A 19,827-nucleotide genomic window follows, 5' to 3' on the forward strand; every position below is an offset into this window, starting at 1 on the left:
GGTACCACATTTATTCCAAGTGGCCATCCTGTAGGAGGGGAAACTCCTGGGCCTCTCTAACAATAGGGTAAATGTTAGGCCTTGCTGAGTGTTTTACTGTAAACTACCACACAGTGCCCCTCCCTACTACAGGGCCTCTCTAACAATAGGGTAAATGTTAGGCCTTGCTGAGTGTTTTACTGTAAACTATCACACAGTGCCCCTCCCTACACAAATCAACATGGCAGAACCTTCCTTCTCCTGTGCAGAGGGTCCTATGCCCATCTAGAGGTGTGGATATCATGATGGGTAAACTCAACCTGTTGGTAATTTCTGACCAGTTTGGAGAGCAGCTCTTCTGAAAAGGGTATTGGTGCCTGCCTGAATAGCAGTACAGTATAGGGGTCAGTTACAGGTGTGAGCTACATCTGCTTGTAAGTAAGTAACATTTATGTTAAGCATACAAATACCATGGTGTATTTCACAGCAGAAACCTTAAAGAAACCAGTTGGTGGTCTTAGGTGTAATTTACCTTCAGGGTGATACAAAGAGCCATGTTTTGAGTTCTTTCCTGAAACAATGCCAGACTGGGCTGAGATCTTAAGGCCAGAGGAAGAGAATTCCATAGTTTGCCAACAAGATAGCGTAAACTCCTGCCCCCATCTAGTTTTCTTTATCTTGGGGGCTTTTAACAGATGTGCTGGTGTGGATGTGCTGATGTGGACGATGTAAATGTAAATGTTTTTGTTTTTATATAGCCCCTTCTACCCTGAGGTTTCGTAGCGCTGTATTCATACCGCTGTGGAACCCTTCCTGGCTTTCCTGTGAGATGTCCACTCCTGGGCACCCCCAAGGTGAAGCCAGGCATCCAAGCGCTGCTGGGGCCGTTGTGGAGATTAAGCAAGCTATTGCCCAGAGTCACAGAGTGGGACCCATGAAGGCATCGAGGCGAGAATTATCAGGTCCGGGGAGATTGAGTCCAAGAGCCGCTGAGGCGGTAATTGTACCCTGGTCCCGGGCCAGACTTCTGCATCAGGGTCTGCCGCTCTAACCATTGAGCCATGCTTCTCCACGATACAGCCCTTTGTGGACAGTACCAAAGAAAATTGTTCTGATGGTAGTGCAAGACCTTTTCATGCAGGGAGTTGTTAATGATACACAATGCTTTAAACCTAATCCTATCCGCTACAGGTAACCAGTGAAGGTCTTGTACATCTTTAGTGACTGAGCAAAAATGTAGCCACTTTCAGGAGAAGGGGGGCTGATGTGTGTTGCAATCGCAGGAATTTGGTCAGTGCAGCTTTCATAATGCCTAGATACAAGGCGTTACAATAATAAACCCTGGATAGGATAAGTGCAACCACAACGTTTTTTTGAAGAACCACGGGATGGGAACACTTTTTTCAGTAATCTAATAATAAAGTAACATGTGGAGGTGGTATGTTTAATCTGCTCTACAAGTCTGAGCTGGTCGAAATAGACCATGCCAAGATTTCTAACTATTGAGATAGGAGTGGATAATGGGCCAAAGTTTTCTGGCCCCCATGTTGATTTCCAAGAGTTAGTGTTCTTGCCAAAGAGAATCACCTCGGTTTGCTCAACATTCAATTCAATTTCAATTCAAAGCTTTATTCGGAGTATAAAAAATATCCATATAAGCATACATAAAACATGAATTACATTTTCTATTACAAACTGCATAATGGGCTGAGCAACGGAGCCAGAACAATTGAATTATCTAAGTGCAGTTGCAGTACAATATATACAAAAAGTGACTAGTGCTTGTAGCATGCAATATGCACGGTCAATACATTTGTACATATGATTCTTCTTTATCAAGGTTTTTAGTATGACAGAAAAGTACATTTTAAGTAATCAAATTAACAGTAGCAGCATAGTGGGTATTGAGTTATTAAAACATGTGCAAAATACGCTAGAGTGTCAAGTATAAGGTGAATAGTGCAAACAGTGCGTAATTACATTTGCGACTATTGGTCTTATATATAAGTATTCCAAAAAGTGCCACTAATCGCCGTCTATATCCTTAATTACATTTGGTGCAAAATAAAATGATGTTCATTAAAACAATGACTTCCCAAGTATATATCTTTACAGTACAAATGATTTCCTAGCAGAGATACATTTTAAAATATAGGACGCAGTAAAAAAAACAGACATCGGGGCTTTCAAGCAGGGATAACAACCTCATAGCATTTTTGGTGGATCGAACGTTATATTTTAAAAGCAATGGTTTCAAATAAAATTTCCTTAAAAAATGGTAACATTCACAGAACAATAACAAGTGGCAGGAACTTTGTTTAGATGCATTGTCGCATGGGCATGCTAAGATTGTGCTTCTCTTCATTTCCGGGAAGGCAGCTAAATGATGCGCAATCCCTAACCGCAAACGTGTTACTACATTCAAATATGCCTGAAAGCCAATTGTAAGGTTAAGGTCTTTATAAAATACAACAGTGGGCTGAGACCTGGTTAAGTTTCCCCTATTCTCATTTTTGTGGGCTAAACATGCTTCCTTAAGATCTTTTTTGGAAATGGAAGCTGCATACTCAGGGTTAATAAAGATGTCACGTTTAAATAAGAGACTGCACCAGTGATGAATACATCTCAGCCACGGAATACGAGGATTGTGGTCAGGTTTAATACAATCTCTTATTATACTATGAGTAAATGCTGTTTCAGGTTTAGCCCAAATGGAGCGCCATAATAAAAGGGGACGAAGTCCGGCCAGATCTGAAATATCTGGTGTATTATTACTGTTGAGGCCGAAGGTGGGGCAGACAGCAGACGTTTGAAATATGTGTTTTCATTCTGCTGTAAAGACTGTTCAAAGTGGTGGCCCCAAATTCCAGTACCATAAAGCGCAGATGAAACACATTTGGCATTTTATATAATTACCATGTCTTTGATTCTTCGTGTACCAACTTTTGCGGAAAAACTGAAAATGCCATTCACGTTCCTGCTCATTTTGAGGCGGAAATTAGCATATTCTTGTGACCACTTTCCGTTTCCCGCAAAAGTTACCCCAAGGTAACAGAAGGATTTAACAAATTGCATTTTTATTCCTTCTAAAAAAAAGTCAGTTTGTGGTTTATTCATAGATTTCCCACTTGACATAACAAAAGTCTTTGTTTTATTAATTAAGAGTTTCCTGCCTTTGATAAAAAGGGTAAAATTATCTATAAGACGTTGAAGGCCAATCGGGGTGCATGAAATTAAAACCGCATTGTCTGCATATAGTAAAATAGGGACAGCCTTACCCTCGGCATCAGCAGGGATTTGTTTTAGTGTACTGTCCCCATGATTAATAAACAATGAAAACGAAAATGGTGCAAGTACACGTCCCTGGCGGATGCCCCTTTTCACACTAAACAGGGGGGTACACTCTCCTGCAGGACCATAGCGCACTTTGCTGGACAACTTATCGTACACCCTTGCTAAAAAATAAACAATTTCCTTGGGAGCGCCGGTGTCCAGAAGTATCCACCAGATCGAAAGCGCTGCTTAGCTCCGCAAAACATAAAAATATTATACCCCTTTTTGCGATAGTGTATTTATTTACAAGAAGGTCCAAATTAACGCACTGTTCCTGTGTGCCAAAGCCTTTTCTAAACCCATATTGGGCTGGTGAAAGAATTTTATTGTCCTCAGCCCATGTTTCTAGTCTTTCAGCATGAACCTACTCATTACTTTGAGTGACGAGTCCAGAAACGATATCGGACGATAGTTGCTGGGCACAGATTTGGAACCTTTTTTGAAAAGGGGGATAATTAATGATTGACCCCATGTGATGGGGATTTGGCCATCAACTGCTGCGTTAAAAATTACAGTTAAGAAAACAGTCTAGAAAATTGCAAAACATATGGGGTGGCCATGCAGAAAAAAGGTGGGTTTTCTACCAATATTATATGTAATTCTACGTAATGTTATGTCCTGCTTTGTCGCTGTTCATTGTTTGAGAGCCTAACGATGGATTAGCTCAATTGAGGGTCATACAGTGGGGTATTAGGTTTTGCATTCCATGGCCTCCATCAGTCTCACCCTTAGTTTTATTGTGTTGTCTGAAGGCTTTGTCTCCATAAGGATAGTGCGTGCTTTCTTGCTGACCTTTAAGCATTTTATAAGTGGGTCCAAATCACCGACTTTGTTTTCCATGTGACAGCTAAGTACAGTGTATTGGTTATAACATAAAAATCCCCACATTGGAGTCGGTCTTGCAACTTACCAGCAATCCGGACAAATATGATGGATGTAGGTTTTGCCTTTGGATTTATTGTATGGGTTCCCAAGTCAGTATTCTAATATTCCTTCACGATGTTGGGCAAAATATACTGGTATATACTGTTCAGAAAATGTAGTCACAATTCATACACTGACATTCGGCAACCAGTATTTGATTCCTCATATCTATCTCTGAAATATTAGGCCAATTTGTTAAATCCCTATCCACTAGGGCTTGCTACATGAACTGAGTATTGAGGTGATTAAGTGGTTCAGAATTTGCAAGCCCCTGCATCTGGCTAGAAACACAGAAATGGTGTTCTGCAAGGGGCAACAGACCACCAACCATCCAAGAGTTGCCATTCCCAACACATTGGTTTTAAAGCAGCCTGTGTTCTTGAAAGGAACCAGTACTATTTTTATAAAAAATTAGTCTGGTCTACAGATAACTACCCCTGAGGCTGGCACCACCATGCTCAAGTAAGGATTTGTAAGTCTGCTGCGCCCTCGTTTCATGTGTTGGTAACTATGCAATGGCTTGTGAGTGGAACTGCACCTGCAAATCATTGATATAGTGCATACTAAATTACAGTTTGGAAGAAACACCCCTTTTGTGTTTCTTCCCAATTTCTACTTGATATAGGTAATACAAAACAAATTTTCAGATTTTTCCAACTTGCAAACATTTATATTCAAAAACGAATTTACTCTGCTCTTATTGCCATCAGGCAAGATGCACCATCTTCATTTAGTGTCAGCAATAACCAAGATTACACCTGACATATTGATAAGGGAACTCTTGTTAAACACTCTGTGTCTCATCAGGTGTTATATCTAGGTAATTATCAGAATGACTTGACACTCTCTCAGTTCTAAGAATGATAAAGGCGGACGATATTCATGTTATTACTGTTTATAACAGATATGACCGTGATTGGGGCATAGCTCATGAGAAGTGTTGTCCAAGAAGGAGTTGGCCTGATCAGAATGGAAAAACCACAGTTGATGGTCAGAATGCAGAACAATGTCATACAACTGGGAACAGTCCAGCCCGAACTGCTAAGCCATGTCTTCCCTGGACTGGAATCAAGCATCTTAGGACCAGTTTCTGGCTATCAGCCGTCATCAGCCAGGATAGCTCGACTTCAGTGGCGTAGTGAGAACGGGACCCACGTCTGGGCATACCCTTCCCACATAGGGCGAACAGCAAAACGCACAAGATGATGGACGGAATGTTGCACATTGGCAAAACATTCACCCCCAGTCACAGATCTGGGTTTAATCCATTGTTATTTTGCTCACCACGCCACCCCAGTTCAGACATTGTCATATGCAAATCAGTCTTGATCAGAATGGATTCAGCCTTAAAGAAAGGGGGGCATATGTATGAGAACTTTGTGCCACTTTTGCACCACATAAAGTGGTACATGCAGGATGCAGGGTCCTGAATCAGATTTCTAAAGCCACAAAAAGCCAACCAGAAAGACTTTGAGTGGCCTCATAAATCTTAAGTATGGCAACACAGTGCAAATTGCTGTGTCGCCTTCCTCTGCGCTCAGGTGGTGTTCCATGGGCATTGTGGATGGTGTTTCCATGCAACACCCATGGATTCTGACGCTAACACTGATTTACCGAATCATTTAAACCTGGGAAGCACAAAATCCATAACCTCCCGGGATGAGGCGTAATGAGGAAAAATATGTTTCTTTCTCCTTGTTTTTCCTCTTTCTATGTGTGCTGCAGTCTAAGAAAAAAACGCTTCTTGCTATTGTTTCTGTGGATGGAGGTGTCCTTTCCTTCACAAAAGCAATGCTGCAAGCAATATGTTATGTTATGTTATGTTATATTTAATTTGTAGAGTGCACGGCTACTTGGGAGTGTCCCGGCGCTAACTTCCAAAAAAGGGGAAATGCCCACACCACTGATTAAAAAAGCAGAGTTTTAAGTTTCTTCCTAAACAACAGTGGTTCTTGGATGCTCCTCATGGCTAGAGGCAACAAATTCCAAGCCAGACCCGCCCTGCGCACAAAGGAATTGCCTCATAGACGTTGGCGTTTAAACTTCGGGGTCTGGATCAACAATAGAGCAGAGGACCGAAGCTGTCTCCCTGGTACGTAGAAGGAAAATCTCTTCTGCAGGTAGATGGGTCCAGTGCCATGTAAGCATTTTGAATTTCAGGCGCGCTTCCACTGGAAGCCAGTGCAGGGCACGCAAATGTGGCCCAACGCTGTCCCTGGGAAACAGGCCCACAAGAAGTCTAACAGCAGAGTTTTGGACCACTTGTAATTTTTTTACCAGGGAGCCTGGACCACCGACCAAAAGAGCATTGGCGTAGTCCAGACGGGATAGAATTAACGCACGGACCACAGTTTCTCTGGAGGTGCTAGGCAGGAAAGGGAGGAGCTTCCTCAGACTGTTAAACAAGCAAGTTCCAGAGAGTTTCTTCACATGCGTTAAAAAGTTCAAATTTTCGTCAAACCAGACGCCATGATTTTTTACGGCTTCAGTACTTTCAGAGGGACGAGGGAAGCCTGGAGGCCAGAACCTTTCTCTAAAATCCGGGGGAACGGAGCCAAACAGTAGAACCTCGGACTTGCCCTCATTGCATTTCAACTGGGCCGAGGCCAACTAGTGAAAGATTGAAGAAAGACAGTGTTGGGCCGTCTCCATGGCGACCTCCCCCTTGGGCCAAAAAAACAGCCACTGTGTATCATCAGCGTATGCCATAACCTTAGCCCCCAGTGACTCCGCCAGAGCCACCAGCGGAGTCACATAGATGTTAAACAAAAGGAGGATAAGTGATGACCCTTGCGGGACACCAGTAGTCACAGGTAAGACCCCAGAGGCACACGGTGGGAGCCAGACCTGCTGCTGTCGGCCCTCTAAAAAGGAACTGATCCAAAGCAGGGCACTGCCAGAGATGCCAATGGCAGAAAGCACGGAAACCCGACTGAGTTGGATGCAGCCTATTTTCGTCCTCCACAAAGTTGGTAAGTTGGAAAGTAACAGCTTTTTCACAGACTTTCGCTAGACTAGGAAGAAACGAGATGGGACGGTAATTTGCTGGTAGTGAAGGGTCCAGAGAAGGTTTCTTTATTAAGGGGAGAATCAAGGCATGTTTCGGTGCCATCGGCACACAAGCCATGCAAAGTGATTTACTGATCATAAAATTCAGCCAGTATCAGCCAGTTCCGATAAGAGCCTAGCAGCACAGGGATCCTTCGGAGAGCCCGACTTGAGGGCCTTCACCAACTTGGGTTAGCTAGCCAGATAAATCGGCCTAAATTCTGAGAAGGTAGAAAGTGGCTCGGCCAATCTCATCGGTGACGAGAGCACCACATCGGGATTCCCCGGAAAGGTGGAAAGTGATTCTTGGATGCTAGTTATTTTTTCTTTAAAAAAAGATGCTAAGGAGTTACACCACGTATCAGAAACCGGGGAAGAAGCCGCCTGTGCGCTAAGTGCCAAAAAGCTTTGTACAATAGAGAAAATCTCTTTTTAATTATTCTTGGCTCGATCAATACGCCTAGCAAAGTACTGGCGTTTGGCCTCCCCAATGGCAGCATAGTACAGTCTTTGTTTAGCTCTGAGATAGTTTCTATCGACTGGGCAATAGCCCGCAGCCCGCCAAACTCTCTCAGCTATTTTGCAAACGTGTTTCAGTAGCCAGTTTGGGTAAAAACCAAGGCTTACAGGGGGACTCCCTTCTACATTTAGACTTACAGGGACCAGATGAGGACACCAGTGCGCAGGTAATCCAATTGTCAAACTGGACTATGTTATCTTCCAGGTCACCTGTGAGGGTGGGAGAGAGGCTGCCAATGAGGCACCCAACGCCACTGGGTCCAATCTCCCAAAGGCAGGGGGGCAATGGCAGTGAGCCAGACGAAAAAGATTAGTCATGGCCCAAGAAAAGAAGATAGGAAAATGGTCGGACCATGCAACCGGCCTTGGTCTTTTCACCAATAGAGGGAACTTAGCCCCAATGATGTCAAGGGTGTGACCTTCAAGATGAGTGGGAAACAGGACTCTTTGGGAGAGATTAGCCAAGTGGAAAGCATCCAAAAGGATTAAGGAGTCAGGTGCCTCAGGGTGATCGAGGTGGATATTCACATCACCAAGAATCACAAAGTTGGAGAAGCAAAGAGCACGCTCAGCCAGAGCGTCCCCACAATACTCCACAAAGTCCTTAGCTGGTCCAGGTGGTCGATAGTGTGTGTAAAAAAATTCCTAGGCAGTATCACACTGGAAAACATAAGGCATGAAATGACAGCAAAAGCAGACTAAAATGAAATGTAATTTAAAAAATCAAACAGTTTATAGTAGGATATAAGCTCTATGACAAGGAAAAATTAAAATCAAAATTCATACATAGAAATAAAAATAAAATCATCAACTTATACACATTTTAACAGTTTCTATCCATAGAAACCAGACAGTAAGTGGCGAATGGAGTCGACGCGCGTTTCGGCGTGGGACACGCCTTCTTCAGGAGACACAAAATTTGTAAATACAATAATCTGAAACATGTTTAAAGAGAGAAAAAAACCATCACAAATTAATCAATCACATTACTACATATAGAAGTGCATTAAAAACTTTCTAAATTCACATATTTCATATAATATTAAAGAGAACAAAGCTTATAACTGTCATATCATATCCTAAATATTTCATAGTGTTTTCCAAGGTCTATTTGAATATACCATCATAATATTTGAACAATAAGTACCCACAAAATTAGACATGATTCAAACTTTAAAGATTAAGGGGGGTAAAAAGAAGGTAAAGGGACAGGGTGAAGAAGGATAAATGAACAGGGGAAGTATAGCATAATTGATAAAATAACATGCATGATTCACGAAATTGAGACAACTTAATGTTGCAATATGATATTGACATTTACAATGAGTCTCAAATAAAATTAATTTCTCGACAGTTTAATGTTTGTATTCTGATAGCCAAAGTAGTCTCTGATAACAATTAGTAACAACTTCATATGAGAATAGGAGAAGTAAGAAACTTACTTTTAGGTAAAAACACACTGCATATAACGATAACCTCAATTTAAAATCCGTTGATTAGGCGGGACCAGGAAACGATAAGCTCCTAATTCTATAACGGATGTAAAGTTACAACAAATTATTCCTTATCCTCAGGGACCATGGAACCACCAAGTGTAAAATGTGCGGAGAATTGTATCCTAAAGTGGAGGACCTCACAGTCCCGAAAAAGGGAAGATGGTTCGCTACAGAGGACCCAGTCTTCCCTTAACCAAATGGCGAGGCCTCCACCTCTACCCACCTGATGGTCCACCCGATAGACTTTAAAGCCGGGAAGAGTGGACAATGCGACCGTGGGATTGGAGTGGGCATCAAGGGAGCAAGGGTGCCTACATTGGCGCTAGGCTGCCAAAACAGTGCCAGTGTAGAGAGAAAGGACAAGAATGCACCATATTGCATAAATACAGTGTATTCCTGCCCTTTCACTTTGGTGCAGGGCAGTGCAGCAAAGTGACTTGCTGCACTGTCTTACTCCAAAATCCAGTAAATGAGGGCCTTTGTGTAAGTGTACCTTGAATTATGACATAGTACTGTCAATTCTGGTGTAGATTTCCATGTGCAAAGAATACTTGTGAAATGCTTGTGAGAAAGATGCATTTCTCTCTTCAGTTGCATCAGCATCCTGGGTCAAAGATATTAAACATTATTGTTCCATGATATGTAACATATATTGTTATTAAGAATACCGTACGTTTATAACAACATAGAGCACATCTGGGATTCCATTACTCCTGAATTTGGAAGAGAATTAGCTGCTGAAGTAGTCGTATCTATTTTAAAATAATGTTTCTATGAGTATGCTTATCAACAGCGAAAGACTGTAGTTCTGCGCACGGGGTAGCTTTTTAAATCAGTAGTTTGCCCCCCCATTTGAAGATATATTTATTATCATGCTCATTTCATTTAATGAGCCAGTTTAAAACTAGGAGTGAGACTTTGAAGCACCAATAGCAGAATACAGATTTTTGCTGCAGGCCTTCCTGCTGCTCTGACCTACGGCAAAAGAAAGGGGCTGAAATGTGCAGTAGCTATCAGATACGGTGCATTCCTGTCCCTTGCACTGGGGCACAATGCATCGCCATGCACCAACACAGACACCTTTGCACCATGGTGCAAGGGTGCCTGCATTGCGGGCAAGATTATTTTTGTGCAGGAAGAGAAACCTTCCTGCACAAAAACAATCCTAAGAGGTCTTTTCCTCTTTCTATGCGTGCTGCACAATGCAGCACACTTAGAGAAAGGAAAAACGAGGAGACATACAGATGTTTCTCCTTGTTGTGCCTCCCTTACACCTCCCCTGGGGAGGCGTCAATTTTTGGCGCTGCCTCAGAGTTACGATTTCTCGTAAATCTGGGACAGTGTCACAAAGCCATGGATGTTGCTGGGAACGCAGCCAGGAACGCCCATTGTACGCCCCCTTAATGAAGAAAACAGCGTTAAAGGGAACAAAATTTACAAGGCAGTATCAAGCCAAAAAAAGTGGCTCACTCCTGCCTGGTAAATATGGAGCAGGCTCCTGCGCCACCCGAGCGTCACAAAAAGTGACGCACCGGCAGAGCAAGGTGTTTATAAATAAGCTCCAGAATTTGTAACTGTAGTTGCTGTTGAATGGATGGATTGCACTGTTATTAAATCTGTTCCAATAACTTGTATTATCTTCTTCCACAGAATGCCAGCCGCGCCAACATTTTTCAAAGTGTGCGGCTGGCTGTCAGCCAAACTGTGAACAGCGACATGTGAAGCCTCGATGTAACCGCCGGAAATGCGTCTCTGGCTGTGTCTGTGATGCTGGGTTGATCCTGGAGCGCAAGGGTTCTCATTCCTGTGTCCCGAAACTGCATTGTGAATCTTGTCCAAAAAATGCCTACTTCAGCGCTTGTGGTGGGCAATGCCAGAGAACCTGCAAGAACTACAAAGAAAAAGATATTCGCTGCGTCATGTCATGTGTTCCTGGGTGTGTCTGTAAGACAGGACATGCCTTCCATAATGGCAGGTGTATTCCCACAAGGCAGTGTCCCAGACATTAATCTTATAGAGAGTTCGGTTAGTGAAAGAAGGAAGCATACCCTCATTGTTTATGTTTCTGAGAGCAAAAGCCAAGCTGCACAACTAGCGCTCTATCAGGCACATGCATCAATATTGCATTTTGCGATTCCTTAATTGCGAAAAATAAGGAATCGCAATTAAGGAACTGCAAACTGCAATGCATCAAGAAATCGCTATAAAAATAGCGATTTCTTAAAATTCCTTAAGTGCGATTCTCTAATTGAGAATCGTAATTAAGGAATACTTCCCCCATCCATTCCTATGGGCCTAGAGGCCCATAGGAATGAATGGAAAGACATTCTTCATTTGCAATTCACCATTGAAAATTCACAAATTAAGAATGCAATTTCAAGGGTGCAGGGGTGTCCAAAGGACACCCTGTTGCACCCCTGAAATCTGCTTAGGTGTACATTTTGCACACTCACATGCCCGAAGGGCATGTGTGTGTGTAAAATGGAACTTTGAAAAATGCACTTTACTGCATTTTTCAAAGTTTTCGCAAATTACCATGAAGGTCGACTTCATTGTAATTTGCTCCCCTTATTTGCGAATTCGCAAATTTTTAAAGTCTGATGCATTGCATTTAAGGAATCTCAATTTGAGATTCCTTAAATGCAATCGCAATTTAAGAAATCGCAATTTTACGATTTCTTAAATTGCGAAACTTACTAAAATGTTAATGCATTCCAAAAATGGGAATTGCATTCGCAAACGGCCGAATTTTGCTATTCGCACCGTTTTCGAATGCAATTTCCTTTGAATCATTTGGCTGTATGTCTCACGTTCATGTAGTCTCTCTAGCAGCTTCTTCTGCGCATATATCTCCCTAGAGCTGATCCGACCTCTACAGCCATATTGGGAATCGCTAGAGCTTGGACAAATTTTAAGTGAAAGTCCTTTGATCGGGGAGGGGGGTGGGGGGGCCATGTGTTCACCCAGGTCCCTTAGTTCCATCTCTAGAGAGCTTGAGGACCACAGGACATGCCGCCGTATAGGTGTGGATTTTGGCATGGGCACAAGAGCACACATCAGATAAGCACATTTCCCTCCACGTTTTCCAAACCCTAATGCTAAAAGATTTTCAGGCAAAAGTCTAAACTTTGTGAAAAGATGCATAAATAGAAAAGATGCATAAATAGAATTATCCCGGGTGGAGCTAATTACAGAGATTGCTAAATTCTTTCTGTTCAATGTTTTCTATGCAGAACGATCCATAAAATGGGAAATCAGTGTTTACAGCACATATTGTGACATTTTTCTGCTTTCTTTCCAATGATAGATTTTACTAGGATGTTTCTGGTGAAATCTGTTATGGGAAAGTTGTGGTACTGTTGTAAAAAGCACACCCCAGGCAAATGCCCTATGTAGTCATAAACACACATCAGAATGCTGATCCACGTGCAAACCTATGTTTTGCACATTGGTCAGAATTTCCCCACTAGTAGTAGCCAGATTGATCATAGTCATTTCAGTAATTATCCTTTACTCTTGTGGTGCATAATTACCGAAATTACACAGTTACACCAGAGTGAGTATTTAAGAATAATTTGGGGCAAAAATCCGACTGCAGGAGGACAGAAACAGCGCAATAGAGAGGCGAGCAAGTGGCTGCAGGCTACTGCTGTTCACGTCCTGTCGCTTTCAGTGCTTTTGTCTTAGAGCAAATTGCATCCTTGGCGCCATTCTGGATGCAAGGGTTTATTTTGCACTAACAAAAATAGCACAAAATTCTTGATACGCTTTTAACACAATCGTGCATAATTCAGAATAATTTTGCGGTGATTATTAGTAATTACGCTGGAGAGAATTATGCCAGGTACGCCTTGCCCTACAAATGACCAATACCATCTGTGGCGTACAGCAATTTAAGATGCTCTTCTTAAGACTGTTGGCCCTGGGCAATATTTAAAACATTTCTTCAGTATAGATATTGCTTTCTCTATGATCTCCAAGCACCCTGGACTGTTGCTAGCAATCCAGATGCACCATAGGTGATTCCCTGATAGTACTATGCATTAGTAATGTTTAAATTGCTAATTGTAATTTATCTTAGGGATTGTTGTTGTTACACAGACAGTTCAATTAATTTAAATCAATTAGATCAAACTTTTCCTTGTAAAAATGGGTGGCCCCAAAAAACATACAAATGCACAGTGACTCTATGCTGCCCTCTTTTCCCCCCTCCACATTTGGTTGCCAGCTCTGTGAATCCTGTATTATTGTTGTTTAATTCGAATATGTTTCAGTGCATTCTTCCAAAATCTAGATTTGTCTTCTTCCAAAATCTAGTCAGTTGACTCTACTTATTGTTCAAACAATATAATTTTGCAGATTTTGATTCGAATGAATTACATTTGAAATAACCGCATATAACTTTTTGCAATAGATTATTTGTAACAACAGACATACGTGAGTTATAGACAAAGAAACTGCTTAACTTAGCATTATGGCCTCTACACCCAGCAAAATGGGGGCATCCAGGTTTACTACAAGATTAACTCTGAGTAAGGCATAACCTTATTTATTTATTTATTTAAATTCTTCTAGAGCGCAGGAATCAATCCCGTAAGGGTATCTCCGCGCTGTGCCAGCAGTAGGAAACTCAGTCGGTGAATAAGGAACATTAATTAGATGGACTGGAATGCCTCTTGATAAAGGATAGTTTTTAGTATTTTCCTAAAGGATAGGTGATTAGTAGTTGTTCTGGCTTCGAGGGGCAGTCTGTTCCATAGGGCAGGTCCGACTGAGGAGAAGGCCCGGTCTCCTTGTCTGGACTTCTTTGTGGACGGGGGTTTTAGCAAGGCTTGACTGCTTGAACGAAGGGACCTACTGGGCTGATATGGCACCAAGGATTGAGACAGGTATTTAGGACCTGTACCATAGATGCATCTATGGACCGTGCAGCAGATCTTAAAATCGACGCGCTGTCTTATTGGGAGCCAATGCAGCTCCCTGAGCAGGGGTTTGGAAGGGGTCCTAGCTGGTGCCCCCATAACCAGTCTTGCTGCCGTGTTCTGGACCACCTGCAAACGACCTACTGCGTCAGCATTTGCTAACGTCAGCAGGCCGTTGCAGTAGTCCAGACGACTGGTCACTAATGCCTGCACAAGTGTCTTCCTGTAAGAAGCAGGAAGATACGGAAAGACACGTCTAAGCAGGCCAATAGTGTGGAAGCATAATCCTGCGATGTAATTGGTATGCTCCTTCAAGGTCAGCTTTTGGTCCAGTTTTACCCCAAGATTCTTCACATGATGTTTAGGTGACGGTACTGGGCCAAGATCTATTGGCCACCAGTCAGGGGACCAAAGAATGCTTAATAATACTTTGTTATGGTCAAATGGAACTTGTTTATTGCCAGAATTTGCAAACAGTTTATCTGCTTCAACGCTCTAACACAAATAAAGATTTCATGCAACATTAATCAAGATGTCTGAAATGTTCTCAATGGAATGTTCCCCAGATTTAAATGGGCTTCTCACAGACATCAATGAAATAATGCTGGTATTGGTTATTCCTAAAAGCTGGAAGCTTATCCGTACACTGCAGAGGATTGCAATGGATATCATTGCAATAGGACGGCAGCACATGTGGTGTCGTCCTTCACTGCATGTGGCATCCCATGAAGTGTGCAAATGTTTATAATAATTGAACTTGAACGCAGGGGGCCTGGCCTGCTGGACCAGCTCAGCCACACCGTGAACTCAGTGTAAAGAGGCTCATTGGGCACCGATGCCACACGCCACCTCTCCTGATTGGGTCTCATGTTTAGCCATTGCTGTTGTTTTAAAAACTAGGGGGCATATTATCAAGGGGGTTTATCTCCGCTTTTTTGGCTTTAAAAGCCAAGAAAGCGGAGATAAAATGATCTCCCTATTACCTAGCTGTCGCTAACACCAGTTAGCGACAGCTAGTAGGAGATAGCGACCATCTTGGGCCCCACTTTGCATGTCAGTGATATTTATCACTAATGACATGCAAAGTGGGCGTGCCAAGATGTTAGCGACTGATCGCTATCTCCTATTACCAACTTTTGGAGATATTCGCGCTAAGCGTGAATATCTCCAAAAGCTAACACCTGCCCCTGAACAGTTCTTGGCCATGTTATCCAATGGTAGGTGGATAACATGGCTAAGAGCATTAGCTCGGTAATGCATGAATATCGCTGACTTTTCAGCAATATTCATGCATTTCGGTCGATTTTTATCGCTTAGGTGATAAATCTTGATAATAGCAAGGTTCCTAAGCGATAAAAATCGACGCAGCTCGGCGATAAAAACATTGCCGCTAAGCCAACATAGCGATAATTATCGCTAGTTGTTGGTAATATGCCCCTGTGTTTACCAATTTCAGGCTGTGTCACTACTCACTAGGAGAATGCAATTGTGTGTGTTAATTCAATCTCAAGCAAACATTTGCAGACTTATTAAGGTTTGGCTTGTGTTGTGCTTAAGAAATCTATCGTTTTTAATATAAACTTAAAAAGGACTTACATCCCATCTCCTCTCTTTCCAGGGTTCTCATTGGTTCCTGTGTGTGCCACTTACCTTTCATCCACGTCTATTGGCTCTAGCATATTTTCTTGTATTTACCAATGCTTCTTTCTCCTCTACTTCTCTTATTAGTTTTCCACCACTGAAATACTGTTAACATCCTTTGGTAGGACTATATTTTCATGAGGTTTTGCTCTTGCAGCATATTTACTTAACAATTATTCAACCAGTGAGATTAAGCGATTGGCATAGAATCACAGGATGTTAGGCAGCACCGCCAAGACTCGAACCAGGATCCCAAGCTCTTGAGTCAGCAGCTTTGGCCGCTGCGCCCCATCCTCTCCGCACCCGTGTTATCGGTCAGGGAGTTCTCTCCTTCTCCCAGACAACGATTAATGAAAGCAGCTCTTTATTCATTACATAGGCCAAAATGATGCATTACCAATGCTTGTTTTATTGAGCTATGAGAATATCTTGTCCTGCATTGGGGAAAGAATTAACAGTATTCATTAGTTCACAAACCATGCTTCAGACTTTTCTGTAGATGTGGTGAACATAAAACATCCACTAGAGGAACAGTTGATTCCACAGAGACCTTGGACGTTGATTCAGCAAAATTCCGGGGACAACGGAAGTGACATTGCATGCCCAGTGACTCATTCCATTACAGGAAGTGCCATTATATGACATTTGACCCTGGTAGCTTCTCAGACAGTGATGTCAGATATCATTAACACTGGTGGCATTAACGAGGGTGGCAGCTCAAAAATAAATAAAATGACTACAATAATACAGAGAAAATGAACTTGAATACTAAAGTAAATAAAAGTGAACTATTGACTTGACAGCTGGGATCATGCACTAGGGGCCCAACCTCAAAAAGCCTTCAGCATTGACCAGGGAACAGTATATCATAGGACGCCTACAATCCTCGTCTTCTAAAACCTTGATTTAACCCCTTGGACGCGGCTGCGATTCTGCGCCTGTGCGGCCATTTTAATAAGTGGGCGAGTCCATAACAGCCCCCAGCCATCATCAGCACACGCCCACCGTGATGCATGACCGACGGGGGCCGTCATGAGTATGGAAGGGGTTAAATGTTCAGATACACACTCCAATATCCTGGTTCAGACATCATAAGCTATTTGATGACATTGCTAGCCTAGACACACCCATAATATGCCTAATCATAGCCACAGAGACCAAAATACAGTGTAAACAATTCAGTCAGAATTTCTACATACCACCACAACACCACCAGATACCCAAACATAACCCAATATGGTGGTCTTGCCTCGTAAAAACATATTCGTTAATCTAAGCCTGACCCTGGGTTGTACAAGTGTGTAAACTCTGCTTATCTAAACTCATTTGCTCACAGGATGCTCCTATTAAGTCGAATAGACACAACTGCACACCAACAATCTGAGCACCTGTGTGCACCTAGCTCTTTCTTGTTAGCATGCACCATCACGTGTGCGTGTACACACCTCTTGCATCTGGACCACTAGTCCGAGTGCTATTGCATGTTTCTTCTTCACATCACATCTCACCATTTCGTGGATGTGCCCTTAGAAATCAATCCCATCTGTGTGTGCCAAGCCACATTTCTCCTATGAGCTCCCATCCCCCCAAACCAAACCACCTCAGCTACTCAGACCTAAACAGAGCAAACTGAGCTTTCCCTGGTCATCCAGTGTAAACATAACTACACTCTCATTTGTGCAAATGTCGTTTTCTTTCACCATTGTTTACCAGACGTCTTCTTATAGGCGGGCTTTTTACCATTATTACCTGTGTGCATGTACCGTGGCTAACCTGTTTACAGCAGATCCTCTCTAACCCGTTTGCACCTTGCACCTTCACCTGAGTGCTTTTAACCTTTCATCTCAGAGCACAATATTGTTGCATCCATCCCCACACATCTAGCATCCATTACTATATGGCCAGAAAGCCGTCTCCGGCCTGGTTGCAGTAATCCTTTACCCACTAATATAGGTAAAGCCCCCTCACCTATTTAGATGTAGATTGGTTTGAATTTTGGATACTCTGCCCTCACTCACACCTTCATACTGTGGGGGACCTCTAATGTACACAGCTTCAAAGTCACATGTTCATAATATGGTTTTATTCATACATATATTTGCACAGCCTGGCATGCATTTCTACCATTATTACACACACACACACACGCACACCCGCAGAAACACACACACACAAGCACTATGGCCCGGATTTATTAAGGTTTCCCTTGCACCACGTCATAGGACGCAGAGCAACGCATAACCTAGAATGATATTTACCAAGCCATGCAAGGCAACCTTTCATGGCCCTGCATGGCTTAGTAAAGTTTGAGTAACGCAAGGCCTTGAGTTACTATGCATGATGAAACATTCCCTGATTTACTAACACTGGTAGACCTGGGAATGCATCACTGTAGTGAAATGAGACACGGAAACTGTACTGTATGTATATAAACACCTGTGTAATAAAAAAATTGTGAAATAAAAAAAAAATAAGAATTGTATGTCTTCCTATCAGAGGAAAAAATGCCTCGAAGGATTGTTTTAGTGCAGGACGGGTTCTCCTTGTGCACAAACCCAATCCTACCTGTAACAAAGGCCCCCTTGCACCATGTTGTAAAGGGTGCACTGAGTGCATTCCTGCCCTCTCCCTTTCATGCAGTGCAGGACGGTGTCTCGCTGTGTTGCTTGAAAATATTATGAATCTGCTCCTGTTTGTTTTAGTCCGCACACTACTCGCTCCTACACTTTCTCCCAGATTCATGTTCAGTTCAATTCATACAACGCACAACAGCAGGTAACGCTGCTGCGCTTCACTAGGTGAATGGGACAGAGCAGCACAGCACCATGTCTTCTAAATGGTAGTGCAGTTCTTTCTCCCTGTACTGACACACTTTTGCATGCCATGCTCTCATGCAGACACCCTTGCACCATAAAGCAAGGGTGTCGATGTTGTAGAGTTTGTGCTTGAAAGGCTGCCTTCCAGTATTAAAACAATGGTTGAGGCATTTCGCACTGTGTGTGTGCACTGTGGAAAGTAGCACACAGGCAAAGATGGAAAAACGAGGAGAAATGAAATCATTTCTCCTAGTTATGCCTGCCTCGAGTAGGAGCAGGATGTTGGCACACCTCCCTGTATACACTTCTTTGTATATAGGGATTAGCTTTAATACCCTTGGGTGGCTGTACAGGAATGCCCATGCACTACCCACAGAATGCCCTCTTGATGCAGAATAATGCAAGGCATTGCTTTGCGCAATTTAGCATTACTTCTGGTTACCGTCCAATTCAAATCGCAATTTGCGTTAGATTGTAAATCCCACCACTACACTTTGCTGTGGGTTAGCGTTAAAAAACTAACACAAAGTGTATAAACCTTTCTTTTTGGCGCACATGCAAACACACATATACACACACACATATTAACTGCACTTTAGAAATACCAGTCCCAGCAGTACATGTATTCCTCTAGTTGTTTTCTTCTTTTCCTGACTAGAAGCTACACCTTGAGCTGCAGGAAAGAGCAACATCAGACATGGCGGTAAACCCGCCCACAACAGATCTCATGCTTATCCCACAGCCTGCTTCCCAAAGAGGCTTTCAAGAAACAACAGCGCTCCAATTACTCCAGCTGCCTTCATGGACAGATCAGCGGATGTACATTTTGGAAGAAATAAAATGAATCCCCCTTCGCCACCCGCCCAGTGCTGTTTATATTCTAATCACATTGCTCTTTATAATCGCGCCTCCTGCCAGCTGCCTGCTCTGTACGATACACACTTGCCTAATGTGAGACAAAACGCCACAGACTTACACATCTTCACTCTACGTGCTTGCGCACATATAAGCATGACACACACGTACATGTGCACACATACATACAGCTATAGCTTCAAACACACATTTAGAAGAAAAACATGGAGGGAAATAGCTTAATCTGTGAGATTCAGAGGGGCGAATCTCAAATTGTTCCACTAAAAAAGCAAT

The 19,827-nt window shown here is 42.7% G+C and overlaps 1 long non-coding RNA gene across 1 annotated transcript in view; it reads left to right on the plus strand.

The window, feature by feature from the left end:
- LOC147701330 (uncharacterized) overlaps positions 1-11,203 on the plus strand; it is a 68,426-nt gene extending 57,223 nt beyond the window's left edge. Inside the window, exon 3 of the long non-coding RNA XR_015297449.1 lies at positions 10,950-11,203. This is a non-coding gene — a long non-coding RNA (uncharacterized LOC147701330). The remainder of the gene's footprint in view (positions 1-10,949) is intronic.
- The last annotated feature ends 8,624 nt before the right edge of the window (positions 11,204-19,827 follow it).

Source organism: Lissotriton vulgaris, chromosome 7, assembly GCF_964263255.1.
Source record: "Lissotriton vulgaris chromosome 7, aLisVul1.2, whole genome shotgun sequence".
NCBI lineage: Eukaryota > Metazoa > Chordata > Amphibia > Caudata > Salamandridae > Lissotriton > Lissotriton vulgaris.